Source organism: Amborella trichopoda, chromosome 13 (genome assembly GCF_054954075.1).
Source record: "Amborella trichopoda isolate Santa Cruz 75 chromosome 13, AtrichopodaSantaCruz75HAP2 v2.0, whole genome shotgun sequence".
NCBI classification, from domain to species: domain Eukaryota; kingdom Viridiplantae; phylum Streptophyta; class Magnoliopsida; order Amborellales; family Amborellaceae; genus Amborella; species Amborella trichopoda.
In genome coordinates, this window is record NC_142348.1 from 48,827,595 (window position 1) to 48,841,013 (window position 13,419).

Below are 13,419 nucleotides of genomic sequence, written 5' to 3' on the forward strand. Positions count from 1 at the left end.
ATGTTGAAAATATGGATCCAAAACGAGATTTGTAAGAAATTATGGAAAGAGTTTAAATTAATGATAAGCTTGGAATGTTTTCTTCATCTACAGACTTATGCAAATACATGACTGAAGTACTCTTCTACAAATGTAACTTGCGGTTGTGTTCCCTATAGAAAGTGACTGCTGGTTTCCTACAGATTCCTAGCATGACCCTAGCCATCCAATGTCAATAAAGGACGGCTAGGGTGTGTTGTGCGCTGTACGGTCAAAGTCATTGAAAACTTTTGGACTGACTTTGAGCAAAACAACAACAAAACATCCTTGACATCAGATGGCTGAAGAGGTGCCCGAGAACTGTAGAAAACCAACATACCGGCACGGAGTACTTTCCAATACAATATAAAACAAATAGGGAAATCACACATAGTATATGGAAACATATAAATAACATGTGGCTTATGTTCTTGGGTTTAGGTCCTTACATACAACTGACTCTAATTTCGTTGAGTGGGTCAAATTTCATATTATGTAGTTGCCACTTCAATATCTTTGTGTATATAGTGGATATTTTTTTGTCACTGTTTACCAAGTCAACAGTTTCATACCATGTTCTTAAACTTGGTATGGACCTTGGGATCTTCTTTTGCCCAGCCGATTAACTTGGTCTAGTCTTAGTGGACTTAGCCAGGTAGTGAATGAGGCCAAAAAATACTTAAACAAGTAAAAAATTAATGAAATTGTTAAAAATAAAATAAAAATTGTAAAAGTCAAACAAAACCGAAACAACAGAAAAGATCCAAATAAGTTGAATATATATACATTCAGAAAAAGTTAGGTGTGACACTAATAGGGTATAAGATGAGATAAACTAGACTTAGGTAGGCTGGCCATGTTCATCGTAAACCCACTACGCACCTGTTAGAAGGTGCGAGATAGTTCAAGTAGAAAGCTAAAAAAGGGCAAGGGGTTGGAAGTAGTGAGAAAAGATATGGAGGCTTATAGCCTCACTGAGAGTATGGCCTTTGATAGAGTAGAATTGCATACTAGGATTTGTGTGGCTAACTCCAAATCGTTTGCGAATAGGATTTGAGTATTATAATATATATATATATATATATATATATATATATATATATAAAGCTGGGATTAGCCCACTAACTCATATGAACATATGAGCCCAACGGCCTAGATTGAATTTGGGCCGATCTGACCATCACGGATGTCCGGTAGTACTTGAATTTTATTTATTTTTCTACAAACCCAAATCACTTGAAATTTTAGGTGTGTTCTTCTCATCAAGATGAACTTAATACAAAAATAAATTTTTTTTTCCCGAAAACAAAATGATCAAAATACCCCCGAAACTTTTTGAGGGTATTTTGGTCAATTTATTTCATGTAAAATATTTTTTTGATTTTTTTTGAAGATTTACTTATTTTTGATAAACACATGTCTAAAATTTTAAGTGATTTGGATTTGTAGAATAAAAATAAAATTCAAACACTACTGGACATCCGTGATCGTCATATCAGCTCAGATTCAATCCGGACCGTTGGGCTCATATGTTCATATGAGCTAGTGGGTTTATATATATATATATATATATATATATATGGAAAAAACTTGGGTGAGTCCACTAGCTCATGGAATAGTATATACCCAACGGTCTAGATTGAATCTGGGCGGATCTGATGAACATGTATGTTTAGTAGTGTTTAAATTTTAATTTTTTTTCTACAAATCCAAATTACTTGAAATAAAAATATAAAAAAAATTTTCGAAAACAATTGACCAAAATACCCCCAAAACTTTTCGGGGGTATTTTGGTCAAACATCTACAAGCTCATACTTCAACAAAGGAGACAAGGGAGTGAGTCGTCGTTCAGAACGTGTTAAATCCGTGGTTTCTGATGCTGAGAAAGATAAAAAAGAGTATCATGTAGCTGGAAGATATCAAGTAAAGCATGGATTTGAAGATGTTAGCTCTCTTGAGTTTTCTAGATATGGATCATGTAATCAGGTTTCTACAGGGAAAAGACAAAAAAAATGAGATTTTATTCTTCGTTGTTTTGCGTAAAATGAGAACTATGCCTGAAATATCGAAATAAATCTTTCAAGTTCTCCATAGTCTCGGAATTTGGAAAGAGCATTTGGACCAATTAATTTACTCATTTCTAGTGTGCATCTTACCTTGTTCATTCAATGTCATTTACTAGATTAATTTGCTTGTTTGACATGTCAAATTCCAGAGTAGGTGCTCACTAACCAAATAGATTGATTGTTTGGAGCTCCTCTTTTTCTTGAGCACTTACATGCATGGTTTATAGAGGTGTTTCAAGCACTGGAACTGTTAATTACAGTATATGGCTCTTTAGTATTCTTCATTTCAATATTGAAGCATTTGAAGTGAACATTAACATGCTTTCCTACTTCTAGAGAGAAAAATATGGAAAAGTTGGTTTATGTTTTTCAAATTTCTGTTGTGGTATTTGGCTATCAGTATTCAAAATTCGGCAATAAAATGACTTGCAGGCCTGGAAGTTGACTCTTTTGCAGAAAATGAAAGAAGATGCCCAGTAACTAAAGAGGAAAAAGAAAGAGCATTCATGGAGGCTTCCTCCTTTAAGTCGGCCAATCTTTTTTTCATCAAATTTATGCATGCCAGATGTAGTCAGGGAGTTGTGGTATGCCTTCTGACTACTTGAACCTTTTTGTGATTGTCCGGTTCTCACAGAAGATGCTTTCTAAGGAATCAATTTGTGTTATTTGATCAAATATTGCTAAGGTGACATCTCCTTTAGCATTTGTATCTCTACAGAAACGTATTTTTTTAATGGAGCACATTCAGTTAGCCTCTTTTTAATTAACTATGCACTACTTTAAATTCTGCTGCCCTGAACATGGGTGATTGTGATTGTTGGGTTCTCACAGAAGATGTTTTTACAAGGAATTTGCTTGTTTTATTTGATCAACTATTGCTAGGTGACATCTCATTTAGCATTTCTACCTCTACAGAAATGCATTTTAAGGGAGCACATTCAGGTACTCTCTTTTTTAAATTATCTATTCTCTGCTTTTAATTCTGCCACCCTGAACATGGGCGGCAGTTACTAATTCTAATTTGACCACCTATAATGTCAGGTGGATTATTTAGAAAATGAGTGACCGAATGTTCTTCCCTTTTTGTAATTGTGTTTTCTTTCTGTCCATTTAATGCAACGAACATAAGAAAATTGACTGTCTGTGAAACTTTGGTCTAGTCTTCATATGAAACTACTAAAGGTGAATATAACTTGAGGCTAATTGCTTAATTTGTGTGCCAAAGTATTGAATGCCTTTGTTTTGTACCAGTTGTGAGAGGCTGTAATGGTTTCGGTTTTTCTATCCATGGTCTACAGAAGCTTCTGTATAGATGGTTTATCTATATAAGCTTCATCTAAATTTGCCTTTTCTTCCTGTTCTGTTTCTCATGCATATGCATTTATTTTGAACGCAGAATGTTCCTAATGCCTTCGTGAGAAAACATGCTTTACTTAAATCTCAAGACTTTCACCCTTCAAGATCCAAAAGGAAGGCTATGGCAAGTGATATTTAGAATAAAAGAAGCAGGACTAAGAGTTCAGCTTAGCACGGGGCGGCGTCAGTTCTCCCTCAACGATAATTTGAAAGAAGGTGATATGTGTATTTTCGAACTGGTTAAAAAAGTTATTCGCCTGCATATATTCAGGTGTAAAGATGATTGTGCCTCTGATTAGAAGGTACCAAAGGTTGATGGTTGGCGAAAGGGAGGCATTTCATTTTGTAAGAATTGATGGGCATTTTATGAGGGGAAGGATCATTACCATCTTGTGAGGGAGGCTCTTTAAGGCTTTAAGGTATGTATTTGCCTTATTCTGTGTGAGAAGGAGCTTAAATGTTGGAAAAATTTATGGCTTTTTTGGACAGGAGAGACAGGGTTTTTCTTCTCATTTTGGAAGTTGGGGTTGTTTCATGGTTACTGCCATTTTAATTGAGAGGAACTTTTGTAGGTGTATTTCGCTCTTGGAAATTAAGGAATACTCATTTTTGTGAACTTCAGATACTGGTATCGGTGTCTTGTATTTGTGGACATAAAACCGCTGCTTCCCCAACTGTCTTGTAATTGGAAATTATTTATTTTATATAAATATAAAAAAATAAAAAAATCATAATTTTTGAAAAATACTGGAAAATATATGGAATATTAAGTAAATTTGATATATAAACTTATTTTATTAAAAAATTATGTGATTAATCATCATACATTCTATGTTCTCTTTTTTTGTTTTGATATAGTAACGGTGGGAGTGGAGAGTGGGATGATGTATTGAGGCATCCACCTCTTAACCATTGATGCCCCAACTCCATTTTTACTTTTTAATATGTTACTTTATCATGAAATTCGGTTCTTGAAACTAGGTGAAAAGTAATTCATGCTATTTATTGGTATCATAAGGAATTATATAAGGCTTTATGCACCAAAAAAAAGTAGAGTAAATATAAATTTTTTATTGACATAAATGGAATACTAGATTTTGCATTTTGATTTGAACGTGAATTACTGGTGTGGGGTGGTTGGGCTTCTGCTCGTGGGTTCAAAGTAATGAGTAGATGCTTGGTTTTGCATTATTAGATGTGGCATTTGGAGCATCCCCACACCTAAGTCATCATGTTGGGGTTTTTATTTTCATTGTACCACCCTATTAACATTTTCAGAAACCTAACTCCTAATCTATTTCAAAATAATTTTAGGGCAATGATTTCATGCAACCGTTATATAGTAATATGATGCAGCAATCTTAAAAAAATCATCTTATGGCCATTTGTTTGATTCAAAATTTGAAATATACACTCTTTTCATTTTAATGAACAATCACAAAAAAAAAAAAAAAATGAAAACACAACCTAGAAAGTATTTTTTTAGCCCAATTAACGTAGGTTTTTCATTTTGGTTAGATGCTTAGATCTAGGTTTTAGATGGATTTTTTCATTTCCAAATTTTTTGGATGACTTTATTATCATTAGATGAACAATGTTAAAAAAGAAAAACATGATTTTGAGTTTATAAAGGCTAAGATTTTGAAATTCACAAAATGAACAGGTTAGATTCGTTTTTGGAGGGGACTCATTTTGACCATAGTTAGGGTTCAAATTGATTAATTTTTTTTTTTTTGTGTGTGCAAAATTTGGAGTCATATAAATACAACAAACATGGTTTTGTTTAGAAGTGTCATTGCATTATACTATAATACAACCGTTGCATTGGATCATTGCTCTATAAATACTTGTGACCTCATTGTATCAAAGGTAAATGGTCTCATTGCGTACAATCCCTTATAAAATTATAAAATAGGGGTCTCATTGTTTAACTATTATAGAATAAGTTTCTCATAGTTTACAATCCGTTGAAATATTAATAGAATGGAAAAAGTTCTTATAAGGTTACAACCTTGAAATGTAGATTTAAAGAGGCACATCAAAAATTCATCGAAAATGGTTGTTTTAATGTCGAAAACCCCTCTAATTGATCATCTTGACATTGTAATGTATGAATATAAAAAAAAAAACAAGATTTTGAGTCTCATAAACAGTACATCTTGTAACATATTATCTAAACTGTCTATTTTCAAGATTTTGATATATTTATAGATCTACTTGATTTTAGCTATATTTGAAGTTCTAAAATTTTATAACTAGATATAAAAATAGATTTTTAAATGATCCAAAAAATTTTGATAACAAAATTACATATTATGATAAAATTTAAAGATGCTACTTGATTGAATTGTTTAAAGTTGCAACCTTATAGAAACCACACCCTTATGAAATAGGAGTTATAGTATATAAGCAACTCGAATAAAAGGGGTATGATGGTCATATTTCGATGGGTATTTGAAAAAAAAAAAAAATCGCATATGCAACAAAATAATGCAATTTGCGGCCATGGTTGATTTAGAGTTTAGAGAGAGAGAGTGGTGAAATAAGGATCAAATCTGTATTCCGACCACCCATCACCTCTTGACCTTATCCGTTTTTCTTCTCTCTCTACTTGTACATAGCCCCCCTAACCTTCCTCTTTCCTTTCCCAATTCCTTCGTCCTTCCACCGCCCAATCGGACTCCCAATTTAAGGTAAAGTACTTGTCTGCAACTCAGTAAATTTATTTCTTCATCTCTTTTTTCTACTAATTTAGTGTCTTTCTCTCTCTAAATTTCCAGTTTCTTAAGAGTTATTTCCAATTCTAGTCTTTTGGGCTCTCTCTCAACCCATCAAAATTTCAGTTCCATAGTTTGGATTCTTTTTTTCTAATCTTTTGGGCTTTCTCTCAACCCATCAAAATTTCAGTTCCATAGTTTGGATTCTATTTTTTTTTTAATTTCTCTCCTGTTTTTTTCCTCCCCCATTTTTTTCCTGCTCTCTCTCTCTAGTCTCTCTTTCGCTCTCTCTCTCTCCTTTTCATCCTCCCCCCATTTTTCCTGTTCTCTCTCTCTTTCCTTTTTTTCCCTCCCCCCATTTTTTCTGCTCTCTCTCTCAACACATCAGAATTCTCAGTTCCATCATTTGGGTTTTCTTATTTTCTCTCATCTTCTCTGCCCCCATTATTTCCTTTTTAGTTCTTGTCATTTGGGCTCTCTCTGTACATCTATCTATCTACCCATAAAATTTTTTATTTGGTTCAATTCTGTTCATTTGGTTGTTTTGTTGCTTTGTTTAATTCTGTTCATTTGGTTCTTTTCTTATTTCGAGTATTACCTCATCTTAGTGGCTCCGTACCTCACTCTAAATTCTTCAGAAAATTTTGCAGCTCCTACAAATCACCAAAATGGCAGCAACTTCAGCCACCATCTCTCCTGCAACACTAGCTCCGGCCTCTGCAGCCAACATATTAAAGAGAAAACCCACAAATTTCATAGTGGGTCTTAATTCCTTTGGTGGGTTGAAAGCCCAAAACAAACTATCAACTTTGGGCCTTCCCAAATCCACTGATCACTCTTTCTCACTCTTCGCCAATTCCATGAGAGCTTCAATGGGTAGTAGTAAAGGCAAAGGGGGCGCCCTCTCTTCAACCTGCAATGCAGCTGCTGAAATTTTCAAGATTGCAGCGATCATGAATGGGTTGGTTCTCGTTGGAGTGGCTGTTGGGTTTGTTTTGCTTCGAATTGAAGCATCAGTAGAAGAGGCAGAATAAGAGAGACAGAGAATGGCTGTTTTTTTTATTTTATTTTAATTTTCTTAAAATAGGCTTGAAGCCTGTGAAAAATCCAATTGGTTGTTGCTGCATAAACTGATTCCTTATTGTGGATTTAGCAATATATTTCCTCTCTCTCACAACTGGTTTTGATTCAAATTCAACTTAGGTATATATTATATATTGTATCGGGACAACCTTTGGTATAAGCAGGTGAGAATGGTTCATGACTGTCTCAATTGAAATTTGATAGCTTCGGTGTTACAAAATTTGAAAAAAATTTATTTTTATTTTTGAGTTTGATAAATAAAATAAATGGAGCCATCAAATTTCACATTCAATGGTAAAAAACAATCGTGACCACCTTATACTAAAAATAAGTCTCACATACTTTACCTATTGTATTACATATATTATGTGTTCTATATAATATTAAAGAAATTTATCAAGTTATCCATGAAAGATTAACAATTTATCCCTCTACCTATATTTTTAAATTTAAATTCAAAATAACTATAAAATAACGGATTAGGTTTCTATAAGGTAAAGGCTTTATGAAAACAAAATAAAACCTTGCCTCAAATCCTCCTCTATAAAGTACTTTTGGCAACATAAATATTCATGATGGATCTAAATCAATTTCTAACACCGACAATAAAATTTGAAATTCAAACAATAGTATAGATTTTGTAGATCTATGAACACTTATTTTTAAAGTGAACCGGACGGTCTAGATAATTTGTTATAATATACATAGTTTTTAGAGTTTAAAATACTATTTTTTTCACAATTAATATGTTCATGCTGAGATGAGATGATTGATGTAGAAGTTTTTCAATGTTTGAATTGTAATTTTCATTAAATTATGAGGTGAGGCTTTATTTATTTTGATAGGGTTGCGAGCCAATCAAACCATTTTCTTAAAATAACACATGCTCTTGAATTAGAATAGTTCTAAAAAGGGTAAATTGTTAAATAGTAAATCTCATGTAAGTATTTTGATAGGTTTCCCATAATATTATAATTATTTAATTTTTTGGTGATTTCAGCTATAAATAGCTTCCTCTGGCTAAAAACATACGGCTTTGAACAAATATTCGAAAAAGGGTGCGGTTTATATAACGCCTAGGCTCTAAACAATCAAATTAGAGCCTACTTTCGAATAGTGTCAAGAAATGTGGTTTCAATAGTGAAAATCTTTTTGATAGCCTTGAAGTATATTTTCATCTTTATTTATAAAGTTTGTAGCTTAAAAAATAGTGTAAATCGAAAGATATATGAAAACTTGAAAATCTTGAAATTTGACAGTGCAAAAATGCGTTACAAAATATGCTATTTCCAAAACTTGAAATCCTTTTTTTTCTCATGTCCATGCATCTTGATATCAAGATGATGAATTTGAGGATATTTGGGCATCAAAACAACCTCTTCTACTGAAATTTTTGGGGTAGGCTTGAATTTGATTGTTTAAAGCCTCGGCTCTAAATAAACTTTTCCCTTAAAAAAAAAAAAAAAAGAGAAAATGGATTTCAAGAAGCACATGGTTTTGGAGCTGCCATAAAGATATCCCAGGCCAAAAGTATTTTCCATTCAAAGTGAGGCTTTACATTTTTTTCATAACGTAGGCCTTATCGATACTCCATCCAATATACAAATGGTGAGGTTTGCATGAGGTTTCAACCTTAAACAATCGAAGTAAGATTTACCTCTAAACTTTGTCAAAAAATTTTTAGATGGCCCTAAAACCTATTTTCATATCTAATTAGATAATTTTAAATTCTAAAAATGGTTCAAATCAAACAAATATATAAACATATGAAAATCTTGAAAATTGACAGCTTAGATAATGTGTTGCAACACGTACTATTTTTGGAATTTGAATTTTTTTTTTTTTGGATACCATCTCGATGTTGAAGTGATCAATTGGATGGTTTTCCAATATCAAAATAGCCTTTTTCCGATGAATTTTTGAGGTGCACTTTATTTTGACAATTTGATGCGTCAATCTTATATAACTTTTTTCCATATATAAAATTAAGGTTTTTTGGCCCATACATTATTGTGTATCAAATTCCTTTTCTTTTCTAAAGGTTGATCGTTAAGTAGTCAAATCTGGAAATTGAGAGGCGGTTTTACATTTGGAAATAAATATACATTTTTGTGCCATAAAAGCCTATATTTACCGCTTATTACAAAGAAAGCACAATTTCATTTAATGCACAACAAAAATTTATGCAAAAAACGAGTGCTCCTAATATTCTAGAAAAAGTAAACCTGAATGCACTCATTTTCTGGGGTAAGTTAGCTAGGATTCAAATCGAAAATCTGACGCCGTGGCCCTCATAACAAAATGACGGTGTCAATTTCACATATCTTTTAAGATTATACCATACATGACGTGTCTTTTAAGATAGTGCCCAACTTACGTTGTCCAAATGTAATAGAAGATGTAAATTACTGCAATCTTAAGTTACAAATTTATATAAATTTTTCCAAATTTTGATTGAGTAATGATCCTATGAGATCTTTTCACATCCATGTGTATAGGACCTCAAAATATTATCATTAAATTTGGTATAAATATCTAAAAAAGGTTATTACATGGGTGTGAGACTTGATTTTTTTAGAGATCGGTGCCAAATTTAATGGTGATCATTTGAGGTCCCACACATATGAGTGTGAGAGGGTCTCATAAGATCATTACTCATCTTGAATTATATACAGCCACAACTAAGACTAGCAAGCATACAATGTGATCGTATGGGAGTACGCACTCATATTCATTTATAACTTGAGTTTCCATAATTCCTTGAACTTGTCCTTGACCAAGAAAACGTGGTTTTTCTTTGGGTGGGTCAGCGAAGACACCCATAAACAAAAGAAGATGGATTCTCCCAGCGGAATACTTTTAGGTGTGAAGCTGACCGTTGGATTTCATCATCAATTGCAACGCCTTCACGTCCACAAAGTTCAAGGGATTTAAGGCCCCTGCAACCGTTCGATATGATGAGCAAGGAGTCCTTTGACACCAAGTCATAGTCCAAAATCAAAGTCTTGAGATTTTTCATGGAATTGGCAATGGCTGATGCCTCTTCTTTCGTCATCCACCACCCTCCAACCTTCAATTTAGTTATCTTCTTGCAAAATTGGCCAATAGTTAGCAAGACTTCTTCATTTGCAACGCACATCAAGTGCATCACTTCAAGCTTTCTCCACTGTCTTATAGCTTTCCACAGAGCATCCTTTGTGACATCAGTGCACCAATTTCATGACACAAACTTGAGTCCAGGGGACCTAGATCAAGAAACAGCTAACACATGCGAGAGACAGAGAGCATGGCTTGAAAATCTACTTTCATACCTACTTTTAAAATTTAAAAAATAGTACATATCAAGCAAATCTATAAATTCTTGAAATATATTGTCTAGATAATTTGTTACAATATACACTATTTATATAATTTGACTATTTTGTTTTTCATAAACAACATGTTGACATAAAGATGATGAATTGGAGGATACTCAAATTTCAAAACATTGTATTCTAGTGGATTTTTGAGGGGACCCGGTTTCTATGCGACCAAGCCCACATATGTAGAAATGTGGGCCCATTGATAAATATATTTTTGAGATAGATTTTAAGATTTACATTTTTAAGGACACGTAATATCTAACATGGAGATCATGAATATGAAAAAATATATAAACTTTAAGAACTTTAAAAATAAATAAACTTTAAGAACTTTAAATACTAATTTTAGCAAGAGAACATTTGGACCGCTAGTTTCCATTGTTTTTAGATGGAACACCTACTTGCATCCATCTTAAAGATGGATGCTTTACACTCTCTGGATCGCATAAGTAGAAATGCGGTCCAGGCCGCATGAAACAATTTTCCTTTTTGAAGTGCACCTTATTTTAATAATACAAGGTTGCAACCTTATATAAACTCTTTTCATCCAGTAAAGTCATCAATAAGAATTATTGTATGGGACAGTATATGATGGGACCATTTACCTTTGGTAAAAAATGTGGTTACAATTAATCTTGACCATTTAATTTGAAATTAAGTGGCTGCATTTATTTTATTGACCAAGCACAAAATTCAAATTTTTTTTTCTTAAACTTTGTAATGCACCCAAGCTATCAGATTTGACTGTAAGTGATTGTGACCTTCATGTATCAATCGTATCTAATGAGATTACTTATTAACTATAGGAGAGAGAGAGAGAACCTTCTAGCTACATACAAAGTGTGTCGATCGGCTGTAACAAAACTAGGGAAATATATTGAGATCAAGTGGCCATGGCTTCGACCGACCACGAATTCGAGAAGCTCAGCGAAATCGAAAATATGCCTGCGTATATCCCGGCTTCCCGAAGAGATCATCCTCCATTGTCGAAGATCAAGGTGCTCCCAACAAAGAGGATCAAGAGATACGAGTCGCCACAGTGAACAGACCAAAGGCACAATTGAGATAAGTTGTTTGAAGTCTAATCTCCTAAAAATTTCAATCATAATATCTCTGGGAAAATTGTTCCATTGTTTACTCTCTCTATCAAGAAAGCATACTTCCTTCCTCCTACTCCTCTCCATAGAGCTCCACACGAGACCACAAAACACATGGATATATAAGACATGAGGGTCTCCTCTTATGTCTCCAAGGAAAATGAATGTTTTAATTTTGTTCCTTTCCGGTGCTATTGGAAATCAGATGGGTCAAATTTATGTCCACTCCCATTAGGCATGGGAGGCCAAATGAAGTTTTTGACTACGAGGGACCTCATTATTACATTTTCTCTTGGATAAACTCAGGCACACTGCGGGATTCAGTATTCGCAGGTCCAACTCAAAACCGGTTGGTTAAACCGGAGCTAGGCACTGACCGATTTGGCTTTGGTGGTCAGGTCGGGTAGTTTTAAAAAAATAAAATCCTCAAAAATAAAAGATTTGTTTGTGATGTATTTTTGAAAATTTTTATTATTTTGACACATATTAGAAAGTGTTTTGGTCATTTTTATATTTTTCCATCTCTTTGGAAAATTTTGAAAATATCTTTAGGTACAAGTCAATTTTCTAAAATCTATTTTTTTTACTTACGTTTCAACTTCATTTGAATGTTTTTTGTTTAATCATAATTTAAATATACTTTTCATAATTTTTTGGATTTGTTTTTAACGCTCTTTGGAGTGTCAAGGACCTGCCCGATTAGGCCGGTTAAACCAGTCAAACCGGTTGCTCGGACCCGGCCTTTGGCCAGTTTTTGAGGGTGGTTTGATTTCTGAAACACTGATATAAAAAACACGGGCACAAAGAAATTGTGTGGGGAAAAAAAAAAATGTACAAAAAATTAAATATGGTCCTCCCTTAGTAAAAAGACGAGGTTTTGATAAGCCCGTTGGTTGGTTTACATAATTCGCATAGGCCTCGCTCCAAATTCCCACCGGGAAATGGAGTTCTGGTGCTTGAAAACCTTGTGATGGCCTACAAATCCGTTTCTCTTAAATGATGCAAATTTAACAGATTTGGGCGGTCTTAAAAATGTGTTGCAAAATGAACTATTTTCAAGCCTTGACATTTATTTTTTATTGATCCATGATTATGAAGCTGGGGTTGAAGTATTTGCATATTTCCCGGCACCAAAAAGGCATTTTAGAGCTAGACTTGTGATGCAGCGTTGAGCCTACACTCCTAGTAAGCTCAAAGGTGGACACCTAGTCAGTGTGCTTGTTACCTGGGACTTGGGCATTACATGATGCATGTGCATGAGTTTATTTGCTTTGGAAAATTGTGTAGGGAAAATAAAAGTATTGCATTGAAGTTAATGTATTTTGCTTTAGAATTTATGTTAGCATGGGTAATAGGTTAGTTTTGTATGTAGTTATTGTTTTAAGAGCTCCAAAACTGGATTTTGATCTTCCAATATATAGGGGGTTGATTAGAGGCCTTTAGAAATATGAAAACTTAGGGGTTGAGTTTATAAAACGGCAATATAAATAGGATGACGAATTTTGACTAAAAATATCATTTGTTGCTAACAAATTTTATGCTGCGTTGAGTTGAGTGAGTCTTCCCTTAGAGTTGAGTGATTCCTCCTTTCTCGCGTGAGTCATTTCATCCTTTCCTTGTCCGTTGAGAGATTCTCGATAGTATCGCGTAGGCCCCAGCCCGCATCAACTTGTTGTGCAGCTACGTAAAGCTACGGCTTTACAAAATACTTTAATCAAT

The 13,419-nt window shown here is 33.7% G+C and overlaps 1 non-coding gene across 1 annotated transcript; it reads left to right on the forward strand.

Moving 5' to 3' along the window:
• The first annotated feature begins 5,912 nt into the window (after nt 1–5,912).
• LOC18446040 (uncharacterized) lies at nt 5,913–7,335 on the forward strand. Its single transcript, XR_016048366.1, has 2 exons — nt 5,913–6,134; nt 6,797–7,335. It is a non-coding gene; the product is annotated as an uncharacterized LOC18446040 (transcript).
• Nucleotides 7,336–13,419: the final 6,084 nt, after the last annotated feature.